The 20,174-nt window shown below is 42.0% G+C and overlaps 3 long non-coding RNA genes across 3 annotated transcripts; all 3 read right to left on the bottom strand.

Moving 5' to 3' along the window:
- Positions 1-1,600: 1,600 nt before the first annotated feature.
- Positions 1,601-2,680, bottom strand: LOC124696685. The gene is made up of 4 exons (XR_007000721.1): positions 2,460-2,680; positions 2,300-2,385; positions 2,103-2,183; positions 1,601-1,713 (listed from the first exon to the last, which is right to left on the bottom strand). It is a non-coding gene; the product is annotated as an uncharacterized LOC124696685 (long non-coding RNA).
- A 142-nt stretch (positions 2,681-2,822) lies between these two features.
- Positions 2,823-4,234, bottom strand: LOC124696687. The gene is made up of 3 exons (XR_007000722.1): positions 4,082-4,234; positions 3,880-3,981; positions 2,823-3,019 (listed from the first exon to the last, which is right to left on the bottom strand). It is a non-coding gene; the product is annotated as an uncharacterized LOC124696687 (long non-coding RNA).
- An 8,579-nt stretch (positions 4,235-12,813) lies between these two features.
- LOC124701357 lies at positions 12,814-17,960 on the bottom strand. Its single transcript, XR_007002004.1, has 5 exons — positions 17,394-17,960; positions 16,169-17,196; positions 15,544-15,613; positions 14,160-14,282; positions 12,814-13,026 (listed from the first exon to the last, which is right to left on the bottom strand). It is a non-coding gene; the product is annotated as an uncharacterized LOC124701357 (long non-coding RNA).
- Positions 17,961-20,174: the final 2,214 nt, after the last annotated feature.

The following is a 20,174-nucleotide window of genomic DNA, read 5'->3' as shown; positions in this document are numbered from 1 at the left end:
GTGTGCTCGAGGCGGAGAACGTGTGTCATGATCTAAGGGGAGAGACCATTGAGAATATAGGACAACACGATTTGATCCCGGGCAAGCCAGGTTGCATAGGCAGGATTGGGAACCATCGTTGATTCCGTCGATTCTTTCTCTTTATCAGCAGGAGCTACGACTAGCGTCTTTGCTGGTGCGGCGTCAGTTCCGTCCAGGAGACCAACGAGTTGGACTCCGCGGATCGCGGGCAGAATTTGCGCCCGCCATATGGGATAGTTGGAGCGCGTCTCCGAGGGCGGAGCACCGAGGTTGAGGGAGGTGCTGCTCGTCGAAGCCATGGGGACGCTGCTCAGATCGCCGCGGTGAAGATGACGAACAGCGGCGTCGAAGATTTGATGTTTCCAGATGCGATCAGGTAGACGTACCAGAGAGGTGGGCTCTCGATACCATGTGAAACAACACGTATTTGGTCTACTCGGATATCTCCGAGATTCTCATTCATTGATATATACAGAAGGTTACCAGAGGTTTTACAAGGAAGTCGTGATCAATCACGATTACAAAGACATACCATATACGATACAATATCGTATGTCTAACACCGGCGACCAACAGCGCGGCGACGAGAAGAGCTAGCACAATCGAGGAACCTGCCATGATGGGAGAGGCAAAGCGTGGAGGGCTACCGCTACACCTACACTGCTCCACGAGTCGAGTGGAGAATCTGTGTTGGTTGCCTTTATCTCCACTAATATAATATAAAAAGGGAGAGAGAGGCATATCCAATCAATCTGGGCCATTCACACACAAGATCTAACGACTCAGAACCATCCAATGTTCAGCAGCTAAACGCCTTGAATCCCGTCTGCTAATCACGTCCTACCGCGTCGCTCTAAGAAAAGGAAAAGCAGTTCCAGACTTCCAGCGCCGAGAAACCGTGAAACGCCGCCGTACATCTCCACTAATATAAATCTCCACTAATATATTATATCTCCACTAATATAAAAAGAGAGAGAGCAGGAGATCCAACCTATATCAGCCGTTCAAACAATACATCCAACGCCCCACGAGGCTCCAATGTTAAGCGCTAAACATCTCCACCAAACGATCTCTCAACAAAAGCTATCGATTATTCCAGCAAAAAAAAACAGAACTCCCGTTCTCCCACGCGTGGGCAGCAGTTCACAACTCCATCTCCACCTTCGGAAAAAACTAACCTTCTCCCGCGATCGCTGCTGCTCACACACGTGCTGCCTCCGGCACACCGGCAACACGGCCGGCTACCCCTGCTCACGCCTTGCCGCGGATGTCGACCTTCGCCAAATAGCCTCCGTTCTCCGGGCAACACGGCCGGCTACCCCTGCTCACGCCTTGCCGCGGATGTCGACCTTCGCGAAATAGCCTCCGTTCTCCGGGCAACACGGCCGGCTACCCCTGCTCACGCCTTGCCGCGGCTGTCGACCTTCGCGAAATAGCCGCCGTTCTCCGGCGTCTGTGCTGCAGCACACAGGCTGGATCCTGCACAATCACTCATCACCGCCGGGGCTCCTGCACAATCACTCATCACCGCCGGGGCTCCTGCACAACGGCTCATCACCGCCGGGTACCCTTGCTTAAACCTTGTCGAGGCTCTCTTCCTCTCTCTGCGACTGCGCCACCCCCACACCTGTAACCTGGGATCGTGTCTCCCTCTCAGGGTCAGCACGTCGCCGGCGCGACTTCACCTGCATCCTGCACAAAACAGCGGACTACGGATTAGGTGATATATATATATTCATGCGATTACCAAAAAAATAGGTGTTTCGTCTAACCATTGTGGGTTTCTAAAATACTCAATCTTTGTGTTATCAATTGTTACTATTCTGTTACAAGTATACACTGTACTTTATGTACTCTTTTTGCTAACAATGGTGCTGCTTCAGTTACAGCTTCCCGAGATGAAGAATAATAATGCATCAGCCTCGGAGCTACGATCAGCGAATCGCTCCCCGTTCAAAGACCTAACAAACATCCCTTTGGATGAGGGTGCAACTCTAACATGTAATCAACATGGGCAACAAAAAAAAACCCCTGGTCACGGCTGGTATGCCCGCCTTTCTGATGAGGATAAAGAAAAATACCTCGAAAAGCGCCGTATAGCCCGCCAACAGAAGAAGTATTCAAACATGACTACTCTTGACCATGACCAAGAAGCATGCACACTGGATGGGCCATCACAAAAAGTCCAATGTACTGCTGTCAGTAACATAAGCAACACCCAGATAGATGGTACAAATGTTGAACCCTTTTTTCCTACAGTTTATTTTTATGTACTTACCTCTGGTTCACTAGGTGCAGTTGGTGCCGCAGCAATCATTGATCATCATCAACATGGAGTACATATGGACGGGAGGAATAAACGGTCTGGCCAAAATTTGGATGTCAAAATATTCGATGACAGGAAAGCACAAGAACATAAAAAAAAATGTATGTCTCACCTCCAGAATAAAGTTGCATCTGATGGCGTCAATGACGAAGTAACTGAATCATCTGCCACACAGAATTTACGTTGTAAGAACACTTTGAGATCCTACTGTCTTGTTCAACTTTCCTAATCACAGATTATGCATTTGTCTTCTCTAATGTTGAAGATCCAACTATATATATTCATGATGCCAGATGTGGGGAGCATGGCTGGAAGTCCTGGTACTAACGAAGCTCAACCAGATCAACCTAATGTCGTACGAAAAAAAGTCAGTTGGTATGCAAGTCTATCCCACGAGAAGAAAGCAGCATATCTGATGAAACTTCGTATGGCTCGCGCACAGAAGAAAGCAGCACAGACATGTACCCCATCGTCTACTTCACCTGGTAAAATATGATCACATATGTACCTCTCATGTGCAACTGCATGTCAGCAACGGTGCACACGTGTAATCTGACGAATTTGATTGCCAACCCTCACCGCCTCGCTCATCTTGAATCTTTGAGGCCGGTGATCATGTCCTCACACAAAATCAACATCTTTGTCGGCATGGTATATGGCCCATCAGCATTACTACCATGAGCAGCAGCCATAAAATAATTTTAGAGAACAATGCAATGACATAAAATAACTCAACTGTATGTTTCATAGCCGCAATTTCATACACATTGAAAAAAGTAAAAAATTCCAAATCATGTGTGTGGCTATTCCACCTACAAATTTAGTATGATAAGGTGCATCTATTCTTTAGATCAAATGTGCATATAAAATTTGATGTCGGCCTGAAAAATCGTTCATTACGACAAAATGTTTATTCTTTAGATTACTTACATGTTTATTTTTACATACCACTCTTTATCCCTCTGCCTATTGAACTTTTTAGGATCTGCAAGTGCATGTCAGCATATGTACCTTTCATGTGCAAGTGCATGTCAGCACAAGCGTTTGTGCATCTTTGTAGGTATTAGCCAGGTTCTACCGGATCAATACGGGATGAACCAACTGCAAGGCACGCAATGCAGTGGGACTGCTGTCGACGAACATCATAGCAATGACTGGTTGCACACGAATATGACTTACCAACGACAGTCGACTTACCAACGACAGTCGACGGATGTGCCTCACATTGGAAACCTGGCAGGGACCAATGGAATGCAGGTTACCCCCACTTCTTATATCTATGGTCCCTCCGTCGAAATGAGAGGTATACCAAAACTAACCTGGCAATATGGATTAATTTCTGCCGACTTCAGGATGTATACTTTGGACTTGACATTCACATTATGATTTTCATTTATTATTTATTTCAGAAGCATTTTCTGAAAAGGAACGTCGTCGTAAAAGGGAATCATACTCGGGACTGACAGCGGAGGAGAAAGATGTTGTCTTGCAGAGAAATCGTGCTTACAAGATGGGGAAACGAAGTTCCTTACCCTTATCAGACCAATCTGGCATTGTGAGGGACTCCAGCGGTTCAAGCCAAAGATCACCATGTACACCTTCCAATCAAGTTCAACTATCACACACCAACAGCCCTGCATGTAACTTCAACAAACTTAGTAATCATATACCTATAACTGACGCTAAACTGTGTGGTAAAAAACCAATTTGTATACATTTTTAGATGACACCAACCATGATGAGGAGTCGGATCCACATGGAATATATGAGCCAACGGAGCCAGCAACTGATAAACAAGGTAAATTGTCTATCACTATTTGAGTTCCTGTCTGAATTAACATTCATTTTGAATTTTCAGTTTCTGCAATTATGATTAGCTTATACAGATAAATATATAACTGAGGTTAAAATGGAATATTTAGTGTTGGCTGCACATAAAGCCTTCATATATACAAATGCTACCAGTATGAAATGTGAAAGTATAATTAACATGGTTTGCACACAGATAGTAAAATTTACATGTTTTGCACATAGATAACATACAAGAGGAACAAACAATACATGATGATGACGAGGAGTGCAGGCTTTTTAGTGGTACAGGTAAATTTGTTCCTAACTTATTCGTACGTATTATATTTAATTCGCTCAGATCCAGTTTGTTCAGCTTGTTATATCTTGGCAGGCGACGTGTTCGAATCGTGGCGAGACACAAGTGTTCTTCCTCCCAGTAAGGCGAATGAGATTGTCGATCCTTATGACTTCGTGTACCACAATCTACCAACCAAGCATCATGTGTTGAAGCCAGTAAAAGATTGCATACATTGCGGAGCAATGAGGCTGCAATATGAGGGTCCCGCTTTCTGTTGCAGAAAAGGAAAGGTCAAGATAGCTACCCCTGAAGTTCCTGACGAGTTGCGTCGGTTGTTTACAAGTCAGGTTGATGCTGATGCAAAATATTTTAGAAAGCACATCCGATATTTCAACACCCATTTCTCCTTTACAAGGCTTGGAGTCACCCTTGATAAGACGGTCAGCAATGCAGCGAGAACCGGTGTGTATACATTTGTAGCACAAGGGGCAATGTATTATAAGATGGACGATCTGGTGCCTGGTGGTCAAGGACCTAGACATCTCCAGCTATACTTCTATGATACAGATGAAACCTTGGAACATAGAGTCAAGCGCTCTCCAGACCTAGATATCAATATCATACGGAAGATTCTGGAGATACTAGAGGACAACCCATATGTGCAGACCTTTAAGAGCATTGGATCCGTTCCGAACCTAGAAGAATATAGGATATCCCTTAACACAGATATAAGGCTGGACCAGCGAAGGTACAATGCCCCCACAGCTTCCCAGGTTGCAGCGATGTGGGTTGAAGGGAGTGACCCACAAAACACTTTTGATAGGCAAGTTGTCCTCTATGGCAAAGGGGACCGTCCTATATATATTAGAGCTTACTATGGTTGCTATGATCCTTTGGCGTATCCATTATTTTTCCCGAGAGGGGAGACGGGATGGAACCGCTGGATACCATACGAGACACCACCTAAAGTCGGTCAAGAGGACAACGACGATGACATCGAGCGTGAGGACTTGCAAGGTATAGATCGGAGTTCAAATGTACATGTGGAACAAAACATGGATGAGATAGCAGGTAATTATCCCCATGCTTTCAACTTGTTTCACATTTTATTCTTTCTTTCTGGAGATCAGCAATCAATCATTTCTTTATCCATGTTCTAGATGATGAAGAGGACCACGATGATGATGCAACCGGAGGGTCCAGAAAATTTGCCAGCGCAAGGGAGTACTACTGCTTCAAGCTACAAGTCAGAAAAGGACTTTTTAACATTATATTGTTCGGTGCACGTGGGTTCCAGCAATGGGCAGTCGACATGTACATCAAGATGGAGACTATGAGACTTGATTTCTTCTCTGATCCTAAGAATCAAAAGCGCATTCGTGCTGATCTATACCAGGTATCATGTTGTTTCAGTTTCCATTTTATATTACACACGCATCGCCCCTTACACATTTAAAAATTCCGTGCTAAATGATGTTTTGATTGATTTATTTTCTTAAGGGTGTAGTTGATGTCATGGATGCTGGAGAGACACGTGGTTGCCGGGTTGGTAAGAGAATCGTGCTTCCGAGGACTTTTCCAGGAGGTGATAGAGACATGCAGCGAAGATTCCTTGATGCGATGGCCATAGTCCAACGGTTCGGAAAGCCTGATTACTTTATCACAATGACTTGCAACCCGCACTGGGAGGAGATTACATCCAGACTTGAACCCGGGCAGACACCACAAGACCGTCCAGACCTTGTGGCGAGAGTATACAGGGCCAAATTGCGAAGTATGAAGGATCTCTTGATAAAAAAACAGTACTTTGGTGAGGTTGTTGCATATGTCCATGTTACCGAGTTTCAAAAGAGGGGGCTGCCACACGAGCACATGCTTCTAATCATGAGCTCGGATAGCAAGCTAACAAACCCAGACGGATACGACAAGGTGATATCAGCAGAACTTCCTAACAAGGACAAGTACCCTGTATTGCATGCTCTGGTGGTCAAACATATGCTCCATGGACCATGTGGTGCTCTTAGGAAAAATTGTCCCTGCATGATAGATGGTCAATGTCGGTTTCGCTATCCTCGGCAGTTTTGTGATGCCACACAACAAGGAAAGGACTCATATCCTATCTATAGGAGGAGGCACGATGGTCATCAACTGAAGGTCAGAAGAGCAGAGCTGGATAATAGATGGGTTGTCCCATACAACCCTGGTCTGCTTATGCGGTATAATTGTCACATCAATGTTGAAGCTTGCTCTAGCATCAAGGCAGTGAAGTATTTATTCAAGTACATCTATAAAGGACATGATCGTGCCTCATTCTCGGTCGATCCAGCGGTGGAGGATGATGGTCAAGTAATCAATGAGATTAAACAATATAGGGATGCTAGGTTCGTGGGGCCACAGGAGTCTATCACAAGGATTTGCGGTTTCCCAATGTTCGGTGTCTCTCCCTCTGTTCTCCAACTGCAACTTCATTTGGAAGATATGCAGCCTGTCACATTCAGAGATGGCGATAATCTTGATGACATCATCAACCGGCCCTCTTCTTCCAGTACCATGCTCACTGAATTTTTCAAGATGAACCTGGTGGATCCTTTTGCGAGGAACTTCTTATACAAAGAGTTCCCAGAATTCTACCGGTGGATCAAGGGTGAGAAGAAGTGGCAGAAAAGAAAATTAAAGGGGCGGGGGCAGATTGGAAGAATTGTCTATGCGCATCCTGCTGAAGGTGAGAGGTACTTCCTTAGAGTGCTCATGAATCATGTGAGAGGTGCAACATCATTTGAGGATATGAAAAGTGTAAATGGCAGGCCTTGCTTGACTTTCAGAGAATCATGTGAGCGAAGAGGTCTCATAGAGACCGACAAGTCAATTGATGATTGCTTGACCGAGGCAGCTACTTTCCAAATGCCGTATGCTCTAAGAAGGCTTTTTGCAACTATTCTGGTGTTCTGCGAGGTCACCCAAATCCGATCACTGTGGGAGAAGCACCTTCAGTCAATGTCTGAGGACTACCGTCGTAACCAGCCCAACCAGGCCGCACTAGAGCAGATGGTCCTTAGAGACATTAGGGATCTGGTGCATTCCATGGGAAAAGATATTACCAGTTATGGACTCCCGGATTTGGATCTGCAGGATGATGAGTGTTCGAATGGAGATTCCAGAGAGATACAAGAGGAGTTGTCGGTTACTTTTGACAAAGAAGACAGAAACATGTTTACATCTCTTAACAAAGAGCAGCGTGCTGGATTTGATGAAATCCTCTCTCATGTTCTCAACAAAAGGAGCCAGATTTTCTTTGTTGATGGTCCGGGTGGCACGGGGAAGACATATCTATACAAAGCAATCCTTGCAAAGGTCCGTTCCCTAGGTCAAATAGCTATTGCTACAGCTACATCTGGCATAGCGGCATCGATCATGCCTGGTGGGCGCACCGCCCATTCCAGGTTTAAAATTCCGATTAGGCTCACTGACAGCAGCACATGCAATTTCACCAAGCAGAGTGGTACCGCAAAGCTGCTCCGTAGGGCATCTTTAATAATCTGGGACGAAGTTGCCATGACGAAGCGGCAAACTGTTGAGACGCTTGATAGGTCCTTACAGGACATCATGGGATCTGATTTACCTTTTGGGGGCAAAGTCGTGGTGTTTGGAGGAGATTTTAGGCAGGTCCTCCCCGTTGTAACACGTGGGACAAGAGCTCAAATCACTGATGCTACGCTACAGAGGTCTTATTTATGGGATAAGATTAGAAAGATACGCCTCACGCGCAATATGAGGGCACAGACCGATCAGTGGTTCTCTGAGTACCTACTGAGAATAGGCAATGGAACGGAAGAGACAATCGGTGGTGACTATGTGCGTCTTCCGGATGACATTGTTATTCCTTTCACTCCTACCGATGAACCAGTGAACAAGCTTATTGAAGATGTGTTCCCATCGCTTCATGAGAACGCCACATCTGGACCCTACATGAGTGCACGTGCCATTCTTTCAACGAAGAATGATCATGTGGACAATCTGAATAAAAAGATGATTGACCGATTTCCTGGCCGAGCAAAGGTATATTATAGCTTTGACTCTGTCGAGGATGATGCACGCAATAACTACCCACTAGACTATCTCAACTCACTCACTCCAAATGGCCTGCCCCCGCATGATTTGAAACTCAAAATCAATTGTCCCGTCATTCTACTCCGGAATCTCGATCCGCACAATGGGTTGTGCAATGGAACAAGACTGATGATTAGAGCATTCCAGGATAACGCAATCGACGCCGAGATTGTCGGTGGACAACATGCTGGAAATAGAGTGTTCATACCGAGGATCCCTTTGTCGCCCTCGGAGGACATTTCACTTCCTTTCAAGTTTAAGAGGAAACAGTTCCCCGTCCGCTTGAGTTTTGCAATGACCATCAACAAAGCCCAGGGGCAAACCATTCCGACCGTTGGTATTTACCTCCCAGAGCCTGTATTCTCCCATGGCCAGCTTTATGTTGCACTTTCAAGGGGTGTGTCAAGGCAGACCACTCGGATTTTGGCCAAGCCAAATATAGACATAGACCCAACTGGAAAAAGCACAAAGAACATTGTGTACAGGGATGTATTGGAGGGATAGAACAGGTTTGTTCATCCCTTAGGCTGGTCTTTTTTTCTTATTTAATCTTCTTATATACTTCTATTTCTCTTGGTCGGATCTATGAATATTCATGTTATGCAGCAGCTTCAGCAGTTCTATGACAAACTTTAAACTCTATTTTGCTACATGAATGCCGGTGCACCATTGTACAATTCGCTAGCTAACTGAACTTAACATGGTAAATTTCATAGTTTACTCGAGTTTCATCTGCTAGGATTTATAAGGTAATAGTTTTCGGGTGGTATAGAAAGAAAAGGTGTTTGTACAAACTTTAAACTCTATTTTGCTTATGAAAGTTACCAGTTGAGATCTTTTATTGATCTGCCCTGTTATGGGACAACTTAGATTTTATTTTGAGGAAAAACGGCATGTGTTCTGCCAACTAAGCGAAAGTATAAGTATAGTTACAAACTAGAGAGGGACTAGCTGACAGAGAACATAACAGACAAAAACAAAGCAAAAAAAAGCAGGCTCAGCCAATATGTGGACTACTGGCTAATATCAGGCTGCCTACCTAGCTCATCTCCTCTACCTTTTTCCTGCAAGTAAGTTCCCAGCAGCATATAAATGTTCTTGGGAAATTCTAGGAGCTAACGCTCATGCATTACAGTCAACATTTTTTTCAAATGTACCAAGCCTCCTTACATAGCTGCCATCAATAGAATACTGATGATAACTTTTTGTAGATCCGGAGGTATCTATAACTATAAAATGCATCTAGATACATCTGCATTCACACAAAGTTGAGTCACTAATTTTTTTTGTTCTGCAGATCCCAGGAGAAGTGTGCTGCCTGTAAGAAGATTCTGCACCCATTGGAGAAGGTAAAAAGGTTCCAAACAAATTATCTTATGTGCTATGTGGAACTCACAGAAGTGTGCTACGTATAAGAAGAGTGTGTACCAATTGTACAAGATATTCCCTTTAATAATAATACAAATTTGATACTTGTTTGCTTGGTCTGCAAAACTGCTCCTGATTGGTGCATACTTCTGGAACAGGCAAGATTAAGTCCAACGCCACACTCTCTATAACCATGCCCAAGAATCAGCAGCCACAACAATGGTGAGAGCCATGACTAGGAAACATCACCCTACTGTTGAGACTTCGTTCGTTTCACCGCAGTTCGTATTGCCTCAACCATGGGCCGACGACTACCTGGAATGTGTCCTATCTGCAGTAAAGCACTCTATGTAATCTATGTTGCACTAAAAAACTATATTTCCGGTTCACTGGAATGTGAGTACGCAATGTCGCCGATGAACTAACTTACTGTCGTACCGTCCTGGATGATGAATCCAACGTCTCGGTATTTTTTTAGGAATTACCAGGTTTTGTAAATTCTTTAGTGCTTGCTTATACGAGCAGCCTATCTTGTTAATGGAAGCATGTTCGTTGTCTCATTGGCCTGGCTATTTTCGATGTTCTAAATTTGTCTGAAGCCTACTCTCTTTTTTCTGAAACTGCTCCCTTTTCATCTGTTTTGGCTTGTAGTTATGCAAATTGAAAAGCATATTTATATCTCCGCATATTTATATCTCCGCAGTGCAGATCACACTAATGTCATGTAATGAACAGACAGAAAACTAGGAGCATACAACAGTCAAATAACATGTGGTACAAGAGATAACACCTTTCAAGATATACAGAAATTGTGGCAATAATTTACCTTTCTGTCGTTTTGTCAACACCCAATATATTTCCAAGACTATAAACAACAACCTCCCACAAACGTTGGATCTACTTTTCACGAAACTGAGTGTTAGTCTTATGGATAGAGTTTCCAATTTATTTTTGTATTATCTTGTTTTTGTACCAGAGGTATATATTATTAAACATACGGATACCATCATTTTACTCGGACCGGATTAATCGGATTTTTCTATTTCGAGGATTGCCGTCCAAACGAAATGTCAGAATATTCGATTTCAGAAGCGGAGTAACCAAAGAATGTGAGCTCCAACCTGTAAGCAATCGTGCAAGCAATATTCAAAACTAAGACCAGCCGTCCCCTCTTTTCTGGAGAAAGCCTACCCTGCATGGTGTGGCAGGTTACAGAATCTCAAATAAATGGCAAAGTTAATTAACATACCTAAAAATAAATGTCACATTTAGCCACACGTTAGAAGCGGTCAGACAGACTCAACATATAATTCTAACCGTGTGACTTGGCCAAGTCAGAGTTAGTTACAGCTTGTTTAGCTGTTGCTCATGCATGCCTCTGTGGGTCTATTTAAGGGAGTCGTGAGAACATTCTTTCTGACAAGACAAACAGAAGGAGAAAAGCCGAGGCTGCTAATAGGAAAAAGAAGAGGATCTGATTAGAAGCTCTAGGTATGACATATATTTCTAATGGTACTTTGTGATTTTGTTGATAGATCAAATCAAGGTAGCAAGTATATTTTTATAAGTAACAAGGAATTTCATTCTGAATATTGTCTTCTCTGGCCATTACACAAATTCCTAGATCTGTATAGCAATTGTCCTCATGCTACCATTACATTGTGCTACGTTTTTCCTTTTTTACCACACCAGAATCATGAAAAATAATAGTATATGCGACCAGCTTTTGAAGTCTATTTGGTTCCTTATTTCCTCCTAAATTGAATAGGTACAATTGTTTTTATTAATAATTATACACACTTTTCTAAATGAGCAGATATGGATGAGTATGACGTCTTCAGTTTACCAAATGGATCAATCACCGGTATTCTTGTGTACACAAAATCTGCATACATGACTACATTATATCGACTAGGTGCTAGCTTCATGTTTTATGTACTAACAAATCTTATCATGTAGATATCGCGGGAGTTATCATGCATGTTGGCCCAATTGACCACGACACATATTTCCCTCTAGGCATGAGGGAATTAGCAGTGGTGGACTCCAATGATCGTACTGTGTTCCTCCGGTTTTTAGATGAACTAGCTGACAGCCATAGAGAACAACTATTTTTTGGGGAAAGGCATTATTCATTCCTAATGGCAACCTTTATGGAGGTTGACCAAGCGTCGAGTAAGTCTGAACTATAATAAGTGCTATATACCAAATCCTTTTCTCACTTGTACTTACTAGATGTTTTCATAAATAGGAAGCCTTTTAAGTACAGCAGCAACAACAATCACATTTCATCGGTGCTTACCATGTCATCAGTTTGACATGCTTGAAGGTGACTACAGTTTTTCTATTACTATTTCACCAGTCTCGATAACTATATGTCCTAATTAGTCATGTTGTAGGTGTGCGCAAACGAATTCATAATGATTCAGCTTACGGTGAAGCGGTAAAAAATGTTGTACTTCTTAGGAGGGATGCTCAAAATCCAGCCAACGAGTACAACACAGTTCATCTACCTGCTGAAGCTTCTTCGATCAAATACATGTACAACTATCTGAAGCGCAGTACACCCGGGACATCGCCAGATAAAGTTGACAAGTACAATGAAGTTGATTAGGCATGTATGTCCAGAATCAATAATTCTTTAGAAAGGGATGGTGTTTTAAGCGAGTTATTTCTATCCTTTGTTATATTCAGAAGTTGGTACTGTGCTATCAGGTTGGTTTGGAGCCAACTGTTTTGTACCAACACGTAGTGATTTTGTTTTGTAATGTAATAATTGGACTGTCCGTAATAAAAGGGTATGAAGTATCAAGAAACAAACAAAGTAGGTAGACAAGTGTGCATACCAATTCAGGTCGAATGCTGACTGGTCCGTTTAGTCCATGATATCAAAACTCCTCAAATTTAAAATCATGTAGCATCGAAATACCACTTTCCCTTAATATGATGCAATAGTAGATATGATAATGCTTTCGAAAAGTAGATATGGTAACTTAAAAAACATGAAACTTTATACCTGACAATCCAATGTAGAAAAACCGGCCATTACATGAAACTTCATATTCATTTCCTTCTCCAACGGGTGCAATTCGTGATGCCAAAACAAATCTCTAACCTAATAGGAAATCAAAGACATAAATAAATTGATATTTACCGTCAAAAACCTTGGAAAAAAATAAATATATATGTGGAACCGAGAGATCAATAAACTAAAAAAGTAGAATGCCCAATTTAATCATTTAATATATTATAACGGCATTTCTATACATGGGGTATAAGAAAAGGCAAATAAGAAAGGCAATGTCTACAACTACCGTGGGGAATAAAAAAAAGGCAAAAATAAAAACGAGGGGCCAGAGATAAATCAGCCGGATAGAGCAAAATAAATAGTGTACGCTAGAGATATGGATAGTTTGTTATACAAGTACGATTCCCTAGGAGGAAAAAAAACCCAGTTGCCTCACGATCTGGCTGTAGCTATTGCCGCATCCCCACTCTCCTCCACCTCCACCTCGATCGATAAGGGACTCCAGACTCCCACCAACGTGGGCAACTACAACTCTACAGCAACCGCCAGAGCCGTCACCACGATACTCTTCCCTACCACAATCGCCGCATCCACAGTCTCCTCCACCTCGCCGGCCTCCTCCACCTCAAGACTGTCCACTCGCCCTACGAATCTGGCCGTGTTGCATCATTCTCAATGTCTGGGGCGACATCCCCGATGTCCTCTGCGGATCAATCTCCACCCAGATTCGGTGCTATTGTCCATGCTATCAATGCGGTAATGATATATATCTCTGTAACTTCATAGTTTGCAAGGCTTCGTAATTAAATACTTTGCAAGGTTTCGTAATTAAAAGTTCTATATGCTTGGTTTTCAGGAAAACATCGACATGGGATCAATGGGTGAGGACACAGATAATATGAAGACGGAAGAAGTGATAACCAAATACAACGATACAAACCCCGAGTCAAAAAAGGCATTATATGTCTGGAAGATTTTTCACTCTTCGGTTGTTTAGTAGTCCTGGTTCTCCACTAATGTAAGAGTTTTGTGTGCATGTACAGGAAACCATCAACGATGGAGCAAAGGAGCAAGCATTACCAACTTCGAAACCTGGGAATCTTGAACTAGAAGAAGAAGAAATATTTAGAGAGGGCCAAACAGATATGCAAATTGAAGAGGGGCTGACCAAATCTGAGACCAACAAGCTAGAAAATAAAACCGGCAAAGAGGCTACTTACTCCGAATTGACAAATGTGAGTTTCTTGGTCCTAAAAACTCCCCAATAATTCCAAATCTCCACAGTAATTATCCGACACCCTTTTCCTGGTTTCAGTTTTGTTTATGTTGTTCCCAGGAATTATCTGTCAACAAAGCAAGTCAACAAGCTCGCTGTCAGCTCAGGACAAGCACTTAGCAACAACATCCGGCACGGAAGGGCCAGGAACTATAGAGAACGAGTTTGCATTGCCCATGCAGATAGAGAAACATATGCGACGGCATAACAAGCCTAAGAAGACACAAGACTATGTGGTTTCTCCAGAAGGCACATAACAAAACCTTCTCTACCCTGCTTTTGCTATATTTATTATCTTCATTACTAATACATGTTATTACTTCCATTGTGACAGATTATGCCTGCACCGGCGATGATTGGTCTGTGATTGACAAAATCAGAAACGAACCAAGCGACAAGAGATATTTAGTGAGCATCGACGATGGATATCTTAAAAAGGCCGAATTACTGTCACTTTTAACTCCCGGAGAATTCATTGGCGATGAAGTAAGCATATATGGTTTTGTCACAAGGATTTGCTATTTTATTATGAGTTCTAATATCTCCTATAACCATTGTATGCTTTTGAAATTGTAGATAATAAACGCATACATAAATTGCATACGTGGTACAGAGCATCTACAAGTGAGGTCAGGTGGAAGTGTGTTCTTAGAGAATGCATGCGTCTCTAAGACGATAAAGAGTTTTAGCTGTGCGGGGCTTGATGAAGCACCAACATGGTTATTAGACCGAGTCGAGCACTTATTTGAAATATGATATGGTTAGTTTCAGTTTCTTACATCTCAAGTAAATTGTATGGAGGACGAATGTTTGTCTATATCGGAACTAAACTAACTAAAAAGTTTCAGATACACATTCCAGTGAACAGTAACAACATGCATTGGTACGTAGCAGTTATAAATACCAGAAAACGAAGAATCCAAGTGCTCGACTCGCTCGGCAGAGGAATGGGCCGCAAAGACCTCGCTGCTATGGTTAGCAATTAGTCCCACTGCCCTATCTTTTGATAAGATGCTTTTCTGTTATCCTTCGGTATTTTTTGGTTGTGATGTTAATATTGTCTTTTATTCGTGCAACAGCTGGAAGGACTGCAAAATTTATTGAAATATGCATCGCTTAGCATGGAATTAAAAGATGATAAATGGCCGGACCTAAATGTGACAACATGGCCAAGGGAAGAGTGTATTACGAGAAGTACGCAAACAGATGGGTATACCTCTGAACTCAACGCAATCAAAAGTTTGTTTTTTTATATGCCCCATTAATTCTCATTACAAAGAATCATGTGTCCGCATGTAAGAAAGAATAAAGTGTGCATATGCACTTACCAACTGACAGTAGATGACATCGTACTTAATCATCTTCATCAGTAGCATACTACTCATCCATCATGTTTACCTACAATAACAAACAATCAAAAACGAGGAGTGTGTTTAAATATAAATAAGAGGGCAGGAACAAAAGCAGTTTAATTGCTATGTCCATTCTCCCCAAAGCACATTGCATGTTCTTTGTGATACTATCCTAAAAGAGTTCTAAGCCATAGTGTTAACGGGTTTTTTTTCAACACCACATTGCATATTCCACCATGTGTGCTACTTATGCATCCATAAAAAGAGACGTTGGTTGTTTTGTCTGCCGACGTTGCTACCATCCCATCCCTAGGACTGCATACTCTCATCCATGGAGCTAGAAATCGTGACCTGTGGCCGCATTACCATGCCGATAGTGACACCCTCTCAGCATTTTGGAAGCTTCAAAAGCAAATACCGAATGCAATAAGGGCATGTCAATTTTATTTATTCTTTAGAAGCAATGGAGAGCATATTAATGGTTGTACTGCGATTGATATAAAATTCATTTTCATTATCCATTTACTATTACTAATTGTAAGTCAGAAGCAAAACATTCTAGATAGGAATTCACAATTGGAAAAAACAGAGATGATATCACCTATGTATCATTGGGCACCAGACAATACTGGCTGATGCTTCCATGGGCCTTCCCACATGTCGCCGGCCACTGGACATCCTCACCTCCTTGTTGCAGTGCCAAGTAAGGCGCTGATGCGATGGCGCTGGACATTTGCACCTCCTTTCTGTAATGCCTAGCACGGCGCTCATGCGAGGGATTTTAGACGACCAAGTAGTTCCTTAACTACAAATGGCAGCCGCACATTTTGTTTGTTTCAAACTGCCATTAGTACTCTTTCCAACCTGTTTGAGATGTACAAATAAGATTACTGTACATATGTCAAGTCTATAGTTTAACTTACCTATATGCTAATCTTAATCAACATATTTAGGTTTCCCACTTGAATTTAAATCTGTGCATAAACCCTATATTTCTTCACATGAATCCCAGAACATAAATACCCGAGTTCCCTAAAAAAATTAAATCGTAATGGCCACATATTACCAAGTCCATTCTCTCCAAGAGGAAAACAAATTATCGGATTTAGATAAGGACTCAGGTTTAGTTTTTCATAGTTATGATCTATTGAATCATATTTGCCTCAATGCAGTAGGTAATTTTATATAATTTGAAACTTTATAACACTTCATTTCATGTTATAGGCAAAATAACTTCCATACCATCACTTTAATTCCAAGCTAGCTACAATGCAACAACTCAATACATATCTGATGATGAGTACATACTGTTCTATCATGTAGAAATAAATATGTACATTGGTTATCTATGTATTTTTTTCTACAGGGACAATGATGTGTATAATTATACATAATGATTACTTTGTGTTAAAACACCAGTAAGTAATAGGGAAAGAATACATATCATTCAAGAGGATTTGTTGCTTCGATCTTCAGAAATATTTATGTGCATGACAACTCAGGATTTGGAATCCTGATTTGGCAAGTTATACACATATGCAAGAAGCTTGGTGTAACTGTCACCAGCTATCTGGTCCGATTGCATTCTGAGAGAGATTTTGTCCTATTCGTACTTCAAAAGAGATTTTCCTACATAAGATAGATAAAAAATTACTAACATCATTAAACTTCTTTAGAGTTTCATAAGAATAAGAAATCTGAATTATTTCTAACAGTATCTTGAACCGTTAAGTGAAACCTCAATATCAAAGATGTAATTTGAATTGCAATGGAGCAGAGTTATAAACATACTAATTATTTAGAGGATACAAGGTAGGTAGGCTTACATGCCTACTTCTGAATAGGAATTTTGGTTGAAGCCAACACCCAAAGTCTGAGAGGAAGCATCATACTCTGATCTTGACAGTTCAATCTTGAGCGCACCTGTTGTTTACTTTTCCTTATGACATCAACACCATTAAAACCCCAAGTCTCTAATTTAGTTCCTATGCACAAGAGTTAAAACAACAGCGACCAAACATCAGGTCCAGTCTTGAGCACAATCAGTTTTGGCTCATGCCCCTACAATATTCATTCCACAATAAAGAGTTACAGTGAAATTACCATAAATTAAAGAATGAACCGTTCATGTACTTTAATATAATCTGAACTGGACCATACATAATACACAAGCACACATAGCACATTAGGAAGATCAGAATCTTGTGTGGCGGCAAAGTAGTGCCCCAGATTATTATCAACTACCAGTGATAGAAGATCATCCACTGCACTAACCACTTTGTCATGCTCGCAAAAGAAACACATCAACACAAGTCCATTGAACAAACAAATTGCCTCATCCCGAAGCTGATCATATTATAAAATTTTAAGGCTATCCTAAGTGAATGTAAGTAGTAGTATTGCACATAATCATACTGAGAAAGTAAAACTAACGATCTCCGAATACAGTATGTGATTTGAAAATTGGCAACGAAGTATCATTTTGTACTTGGGTAGTCTGAAATTCTGAACCAAACTTGTCTCTGGATAATACTTGTACCAATTCCCAAGCTACACTAGCTGAAAAGGGCTATACCAATAGGAAAGATAAGCAAATTACATGCACATATCATCTCTTCCTCGATTTTATCAAACTTGATAGCTAGCATATGGCGCTTAGAATTCAAGGTGCGGGGCAGTGACATTGGACAGCAATGAATCAAGCAGAAACGAGACAGGGGGAGTGGGCGGGCGAGGTGGGAATGGACCAGGAGCATGACGTACTTGGAGCTGCAAGGGCAACCCTCGCAGGTGTCCCGTGAGAGGAGGAGGCCGTTCGGTGCGGACCCATCCAGCCCGCGTGTGGTGGCCGCGGCCGCGCCTCCCTCTCCGTCGGCGGCTCGGAGCCTAGCACTGGCTAGGGAGTGGAGGGAAAGAGGGTGGTCGTGGCGGCAGTGGCAGGACCAGCCATGGAGGCGAAGCGCGAGCCGCCGATCTTGCTTGGAACGGTGGCGTGTCGGCACCGTGGCGGCGCCAACATCGGTCCAGCCATGGAGGGGGTTCGCGTCAGCTGGAGGCCGGTTTGGAGGCGTCGGTCAAAGGGAGGAGAGGGGGGAAAGCTGGAACCGGCTGACGCAGGGAGGAGGGACAGAGGCGCATGATTTCCGGTCATGGAGCGGGGGGGATTTGGTCGCCGGCGAGTACTGGGATTTGGCCGGTCATGGAGCAGGAGGGAAGAGAGTGAGTGGGGATCTTCTTTTTCCTTTTTTTAATATACTTGAAGTAGGATTTGTTCAGCGTCGAAGGACAGTGACCGTGGGCCGTGGGCAAGGAGAGTTGCGTGGCGCCGACATCGGAGTAGCCCGCGTTTGTCTCGAGCCTGTCAGCCTTCGGTCTTAGACAGCCCTTTTCCCAGTCATAGCCTCCTCACATTTTCTTTTACGATTGATGATTTTGAATATTTTTTTGCAACAAATGATTGTCCTTGTTGAATATATATTAAACTTTGTGTCATCAAAAATATGTAATCTTGCAGGTCATCGTGTGGTCTATGGATGTTAAATTTCATGGAATATTTCACGGGGGATATTTTATCCGACATTCCTGAACAGGTATATTTGCTCCATATCGCGATACTTATTTCATATTGTATCATTATTACTTGAAAACTAACTTTAGTTACTGCTTGATTAATAGGTTAATATGACCGATTTTAGAAACAAATTAGCCGTAATTTTGGTGGATTCACATTTGAATGATGATAATATAAGGAATCGAGACTTGAAAGATGATGAAGAACAAACATTTGATCCTACTGATTGTGTCATTGTGGATGGACCTCCTAAAAACATCAAAACATCGAAACTAGGGTCACAAATTGGGTTCATCTCGCAATCATTGCTTCTGTTACCATCTGCCAATCCAACAGACCAGGAATTAATAGATGAACTTTGCCTATACATCAGCACAGTTGATGATATCCCTTCATTAGAGTAAGCAACATTTTTTCATTTTATTGTATTGTTCTAATAAATTGCGAGAGCATACTTGTAATTGTAATTGACATAATTCTAATTTTACAGGACCGAATGGGTTAAAAGTTCGAGTCCTTATCCTATTAGTCTTAATTTAAGACAAATAAGTAGCATACTAAAAATGAATGAAAATATGGATGTTAGTTGCTTTAATATGGCTGTACGGATACTGGCGTGGCACGACATCCAGCTTGCTAGGGATGTCCCAGTCCACTACATGGATTTGAACTTCTGTGTAAGTTACTTTAACTACATATTAAATCTATTTATATGTGATTCATTTGTGGCATATACTAATGTTTTTTATTATTATTTTAGTTGATGTCCCAATATGCACGAGATCCAAGTCGTAGTGACTATCCTGACGTTGCTCGGTTGGCTCAGTTGTTTCTTAGCTGGCCTGATAGCAATGAGTATCATATATCTGAATGCAATATGGTAAGAATTCAATCCTTCATTCTTAAGAGTCAATTATCTGCTATAATGATTACTATATTTTTAAATGTCTTGGTGCAGATTTTATTGCCTTGGGATATTGTTGGGTTATTCCAGTTGTTCGTCTTCGATCGGCACAAAAAAGTTATCTCTTTTTTG

Source organism: Lolium rigidum, chromosome 3 (assembly GCF_022539505.1).
Source record: "Lolium rigidum isolate FL_2022 chromosome 3, APGP_CSIRO_Lrig_0.1, whole genome shotgun sequence".
Classification (NCBI taxonomy): domain Eukaryota; kingdom Viridiplantae; phylum Streptophyta; class Magnoliopsida; order Poales; family Poaceae; genus Lolium; species Lolium rigidum.
The sequence above is the reverse complement of the archived record's forward strand: the minus strand, read 5'-3'. Positions and strand labels throughout refer to the sequence as shown.